Source organism: Monodelphis domestica, chromosome 6, assembly GCF_027887165.1.
Source record: "Monodelphis domestica isolate mMonDom1 chromosome 6, mMonDom1.pri, whole genome shotgun sequence".
Classification (NCBI taxonomy): Eukaryota; Metazoa; Chordata; class Mammalia; order Didelphimorphia; family Didelphidae; genus Monodelphis; species Monodelphis domestica.
The window spans coordinates 58,505,453-58,511,742 of record NC_077232.1 but is presented as its reverse complement, the minus strand read 5'-3'; the positions used below and the strand labels follow the sequence as shown (position 1 = coordinate 58,511,742).

General features: G+C 37.2%; 1 protein-coding gene across 13 annotated transcripts in view; it reads left to right on the top strand.

The window, feature by feature from the left end:
- Positions 1-6,290, top strand: part of BMAL1 (basic helix-loop-helix ARNT like 1) — a 111,760-nt gene that overhangs the window by 79,927 nt on the left and 25,543 nt on the right. The window lies entirely within an intron of this gene.

The window sequence follows — 6,290 nt, the reverse complement described above, 5'->3', positions numbered from 1 at the left end:
CTGTGTTCTGTTTTTATTTACACCTCTGCCTTACAATGTCTTATACATAATTGAACACACAGTGGAGTCAAATACTTTTTGATGGAGTGATTTTAAACTAAAAATTAAACTCCTGAATATTAGCAATGAAAAGCTAATTTACTACCTAGCCTTCTGGATGTATAAACCAATTAGATATTGGTTAATGTACTAGTCCAAACATAGGCTGTACTTTATACCCAAATCTCTCTTGTATAAATTCTAAATGTAGCCTTTGATCAGTGTTATTTTTCAGTATATGCATACGTATTTTCCTTTCAGAGCTCATTTTATGGGTACAGCCAATATTTGGACCGAAGTAGAATACTGGAATATTGAATGTTGAAATAATTTTTATTCTTCCTTAAAAATGCATAAAAATAGAAGTCACAGAATTTGAGTTTAATGTCAGTACATTGAACCAAAATGCAAAACGTTTGCATTCCATGTTTGGGGCAAAAATTAGAGAAGACTTTAAAATATTCAAATTATATAATTCACATTTTATGCATTTTAAGAAATGGAAGAAAAATACTCTAAATTGAAAAACAATGAAAAATGCTGTCTTAGACAGTTTGCAAAAATCACATGAGCATTTGAATATTTAGTGCTATTGAAGAGTCATGCTTACGTGCGTGGATTTTAAGTTGGTGAACTTTATGAAATATATTAGTATATCTAGAGATGGCTCTGATTAGTCAACTAGCATCTCATAAGTGCCTTCTAGGGAAGAAAACAAGCATTTGTTAAGTGCCTACTATGAGGGAGGCATTGTAAGCAAATAATGCTGTCCTCACAACAACCCTGTGAGGTCGGTGCTCTTATGACCCCATTTTTATATAATTCAGGAAACTGAGGTAAACAAAGATTAAAGAACTTGCTCAGGGTCACACAGCTTCTAAGTGTCTCAGGTCATATTTGAAATCCAGTTTTCCTAAGTCTAGGCCCATTCCGCCTCCTAGCGGCCAAACACTTGAAAAAGATTTTGTTACACAGATATTTTCATCCTAAATGGGACTTGCCCTATTTATATAATCATTATCCTTTAGCTCCAGTAACATATTACCAGTTAATAAAGAACTTGGTGAAGTTCCATTGTGACCATCTGTTTGGGATTAGGGGACATAGGAAATGTTTTGTTGAGGTAGAATTTTGTTCAAAACAATACAATACTTGAAATTATATTCCCAGTCCACACAGTATAAAAAAGGAGCATGGAAAGTAACTGAGTCTGTTTTTGGTGAATTAACCATTGGGGCAGGGAGAGATGAGGAACACGCATTTATTAAGTACCTGCTCTCTACCAGGCACTGAAGCGCCTTACAAATATTATCTCATTTAGTCCTCCCAACAATCCTGTGAAGTATATGCTGATATCCCCATTTTTAAGTTGAGAAAACTGAAGTAGACAGAGGCCAAGTGATTTGCCCAGGGTCACACAGCTAGTCAGTCTGCAATCAGATTTGACTCCCAGCCCAGCACTCTGTGCACTGTGACATCCCCTAGCCTATTGCCATGGGGGAGGATGCTTTAAGCCTTCATGAGAAGGGAGGGAAATGTCCCCATCGACTTCTGCCACTCTTGTTCCCCTTACCTCAAAATGACTGAGTCTTGTGCACTTTGGGGTGATGCTGCTTTGGAATCCTAGAGAATGTGTAGACAAGAGGGAGAAGTCAGTTATTTCTCTAACCCTACCATGGGCCAGGAGCTATGCTGAACGCTGAGGGGTGCAAGAAAAGGAAACAGTTCTGCCTTCAGGCAGCTTCCCTCCTAACCGGGAGTCGCCCTGTACTGCACGGGTACACAGAGCACAGACACAGTCATTGGGAAGTGGGGGGGGGGGGCAAGCAGCAGAGGGAGCCAGACCAGCTCCACCAACTCCTCAGCTCCTTTTCATAAGCGTTCATGTGACTGAGGCAGGAGTCGCTTCATCATTCCAGGCTCTATAAAGACTGTGAAGAGGGGCCATCTGCAGGGATTGGAAGTAGTGGGGTGTGTGTGTGTGTGTATGTGTGTGTGTTTGTTTGCATGTGTGCACTTGCAGTATTTTACATGGAATCAATGTTGAGAAACGTCTATTAAGTTTAATTCTATAGCCTTCTTTTTGATGACAGCTTAGTACAGGGGGAACAATGTGGAGTCAGGAGAGAAGTGGGTACAAATGATACCCTCTAACACTAGTGAGGCATCCATGGGCAAGTGATCAAGTCTCTTTGGGCTTCTCTTTCCTCATTTGTACGTTGAAGATAATATCTGTGGCACTTATTTCAGAGAGAGTCATGAGGATCGACTGAATTTTATATGCGCATATATACATGTACCCATACATATGTTACATGTGTACACAAGTATATAACATATATGTGTGCTTAAATATACTTTGCAAACCTTAAAGGTTGATGTAAATATCAATTATTATACTAATTGAATTCAGAGTAGTTAAATAGATAATATTTAACCTGAATAAGAGAAGAAAAGAACACAATAGTTATAGAATATTTTATAAAATCTTAATGTTGGAGAGAGTATTTAGAGGCCATTGTCCCCACCTTATCTTCCCACTCCTACATCATTTACTAGAAGCCTCCCCTTACCACTCTCTAATTCCAGTGCCTCCTTCTGCTAATTATTTTCTAATTATCCTATTCCGTTTGCTTTATATAGACTTGCTTGCATGTTATTCCCACTCCTTTAGAGCGTAAGCTCCATGAGGACAGGGATTGTCTTTTCTCCACTTTTTGTATCTTCCAGTGCTTAGCATAGTGCCTAGCACAAAGAAGATACTTAATAAAAGTTGGTTAATTAATCTCTCAGCTCCATCCTATACCCTGCCTATAAAAGTAATTTGACTTCAGTGCAGATCTGATCATGTGATTTCCATTTTTGGCCAACTCCATTGGCTTCCTAGTGCCACTAAGACAGAATACAGCCTTGTCTGTTCAGTGTGCACAGCCCTACACGACCTGTCCTTAACCTTTTTTTCCATCCTCATTGACCATTGCTCCCCCTGCAGCATTTTCCAAACTAGCTAAACTTGTCCATACCTTTGTCTTGGCTCTCTCACAAGCCCGGAATGCTCTCTCTCCTTACCTCTGCCTCAGAGTCCCTCTCTTCCTTTAAGATGCATCTCAAGCACCATCTTCATGAAGCCTTTCCTGCTCCCCTCAAGTGTTAGTGCCCTTTCCTACTTTGAATTTAACAACTTCCTATATATGGTATGTATTCCTTTATATTTACCTTGTGTATAATACATAGATTCTTGTCATCTCCCATATTAGAATGCAGATTCCTTGCTAGTCGGGATTGTTTCATTTTTGTACCCCTATCCTAGGTGCTTGGCACGTAGTAAGTGATTAATAGATATGTGTTGACTGACTGTTTGAATGGAAATAGGTCTTGGAAATGTTTTTTTGATCCTTGGATGCAGAGCTGAACTAGACTGTACCTGTAATTGAGCCTTATAGTCAACTGAAACCCCAAGGCCTTTTTCACTTGAACTACTTTCAAGTTGAGCCTCTCTCATCCTGTAGCCACACAGTGTTTTTAAAAATAGAGGTACATTATTTTTCATATACACCTTAGCAGTGCAGTGACTTATTTTGACCCAATGATTCTAGCCTATCAAAAAGCATTTGGAGTTTTCGTTCTGTCATCCTACCATCTACCCCTGCTATCTGCTAGTTTGGTTGGGCCAATCCATAGCCAAGTGAAATTCCAATAGAACATCCATCTCAGTGACATTGATTCATTTCTCAGTTTGTGTGAAATTGCTTACTCTACTACCCATACCTGTACATGATAGCCCACATTTTCCATCAAAATATTAGCTCTTCTTTTATCAAAATACATTTTTATTATATTTATCATGTTGCCCCATGCAACTTTCTAAGACTGACCAATACTGACCAGTTAGTTGGTATCTGTGTAGATAGAAGGGGTTCCCACACTGATAGAATTGCAGGTCCTTAATATACTCTCATATCTACCAAGTATTACAATCAAGACCACATGAATTCATAAAAAGAAATTGGTAACATGCTTATCTAAAGATTGTTTATCTAGTATGGCAGTTATTCTTTGAAGATTTGGAAAAATTAACCCATAAAGTTCTCTTGAGCATGTAATTCTTGGATGAGTCACAGTTATTTCTTGTCATGTCCTTTTAAGAAAATTTATATTTTGCAAATAATCTGCTTTTTTCATTAAAGTTCTCAGATTCTTAGCATATAGATTGCATGTAATATATTCCCTGCTGGCTTTTAAAATTTAATGTGTTCTTCTTATGTTCTCTTATATTTGCAATTTTGGACATTTATACTTTCTTTCCCCACCCCCCTTTTTTTAATTCATTAGTAGTTTGCCAGTTTTATTGGTGGTATTTTTTTTAAACCCTTACCTTCTGTCTTGGAGTCAATACTGGGTATTGGCTCCAAGGGGCAGAAGAGTGGTAAGGGCTAGGCAATGGGGGTCAAGTGACTTGCTCAGGGTCACACAGCTAGGAAGTGGCTGAGGCCGGATTTGAACCTAGGACCTCCCATCTCTAGGCCTGGTTCTCAATCCACTGAGCTACCCAGCTGCCCCCTTATTGGTGGTATTTTTTAAATCCAGCTCTCAAATATATTCATTGAATTGAATTAAAATAATATAATAAGAGTTTTTTCCATTTCCTAATTCATTTGCTTTTTTCTCTTTCTCTTTTTCTACTTCCCTTTGTACTATTATTACTTGGTTCTTTTTCAGATTTCCTTAGGAAGTAATTTAGTGTCAATTTTTCTCATTAATGTTGCTGTATCTCAGATTTTGATTAGTGCATTAGGGTTGTCATTTAAATAGAGCTATTCAAGCTTAAAACTACTAAGAGTTTTGGGACACCCTATATTCTATTATAATTTTTCTAATTTCTCCTCTAATCTCATAATTGTATCATTGTTTCCATGTAACTTTTTTTTTTATTTTACGTGATTCAGGAAGCATTTATCAAGTGTCTAGGGCTGGCAGTATTAAACAGAAATGAAATAGCCCCTTACTCCAAGAATCTCATGTGGGAGGTAGAAAGAGCAAAATGCATACAGATAAACAAAAATAAAGTTATCTGGTCAGGGAAAGGTAGATAATTTGGGGGGTGAGGATGACCACATGTAGGAGTTGAGATAAGCCTTAAATGGAGTTGAAAATTAGAGCCACCTAGGCTGGAGGGATAGCTTCTTTCATGAAATATCCATTTATTAGGCATATCCTATATACTAGACAGAGCCTCAGAGCTAGGGTTACTATCATTTATTTCAAGGTTTATCGTGTTATGATTTGAAAACACAGGAACAAGATCAGAACCTAGGTCTTAATGACTCCAAAGCTAACTCTGATGGTAGGTATCACTTGGAATTTTTGCATTATCTCTATTCTTATTTCCCCCTTTTTGGGTGGCTATTTATTGTCAGATGGAAAAAATGTGGACCATTTAAAAATATACTTACAGTAACAAATTTTCACTTTTTCCCTAATTTTAAATGTCTCTTTGTATTTTTAAAAAACTTATATGTCTTGCTTTGTAGTCTTAATCACAGATAATGACAGACTTCTAAACTATAACATATGGGAGAAGGAGGGAGAATTTAGCTAAGGCAACCCCTAACATCAAAGAGTTTATAGATTAATATAAGATTAGGGTAAGATACCGTATTGTTTTTGTTTTAAATGAGGGTTTGTTAGAAAGTGAGGCAGGAATGACAGGGCCATCCATATATAGCAAAATTTCTGTGGTGTAAACTATGTATCAGTAAAACCTGCATCCCTGATTCCTTTCTTTTCATTTATGTTAAGCAGATAAAGAGAGAACAGGGATCTTCTTTAATTTCTTTGATGTGTTTTCTTATCCAGCTTATTTGTCTTTTCGTATTTCTTCCAGTCCTAATTGTAGTGTAGACCTTATTAGTTTCATTCTTTAAAACAATTTTAACAGCAAGATTTTTCTAGCCTGTTCATTATCCATTGTATTGATTTTGTTCTTTCTCTTTAATTCTGTGGATTTCATTGTTGTTTAACATATTATGAGGCAGAGGACCTATGTAATCAACATGAGATAGTAGAAAAGTCACAGGACTTGAGGTCCAGAGGCTTTGGTTCAAGTCCTGATTACCAACTGCGTGCTCAGAAAAATGAGAAAGTTGAACTAAATGAACTTTAAAGTTCCTTTAAGTTCTCACTGCCCATGAATCTGAAGAATCCATTTTTACTCTGATTTTTTAGAAGTCCCAAGGGTAATTCTATATTCA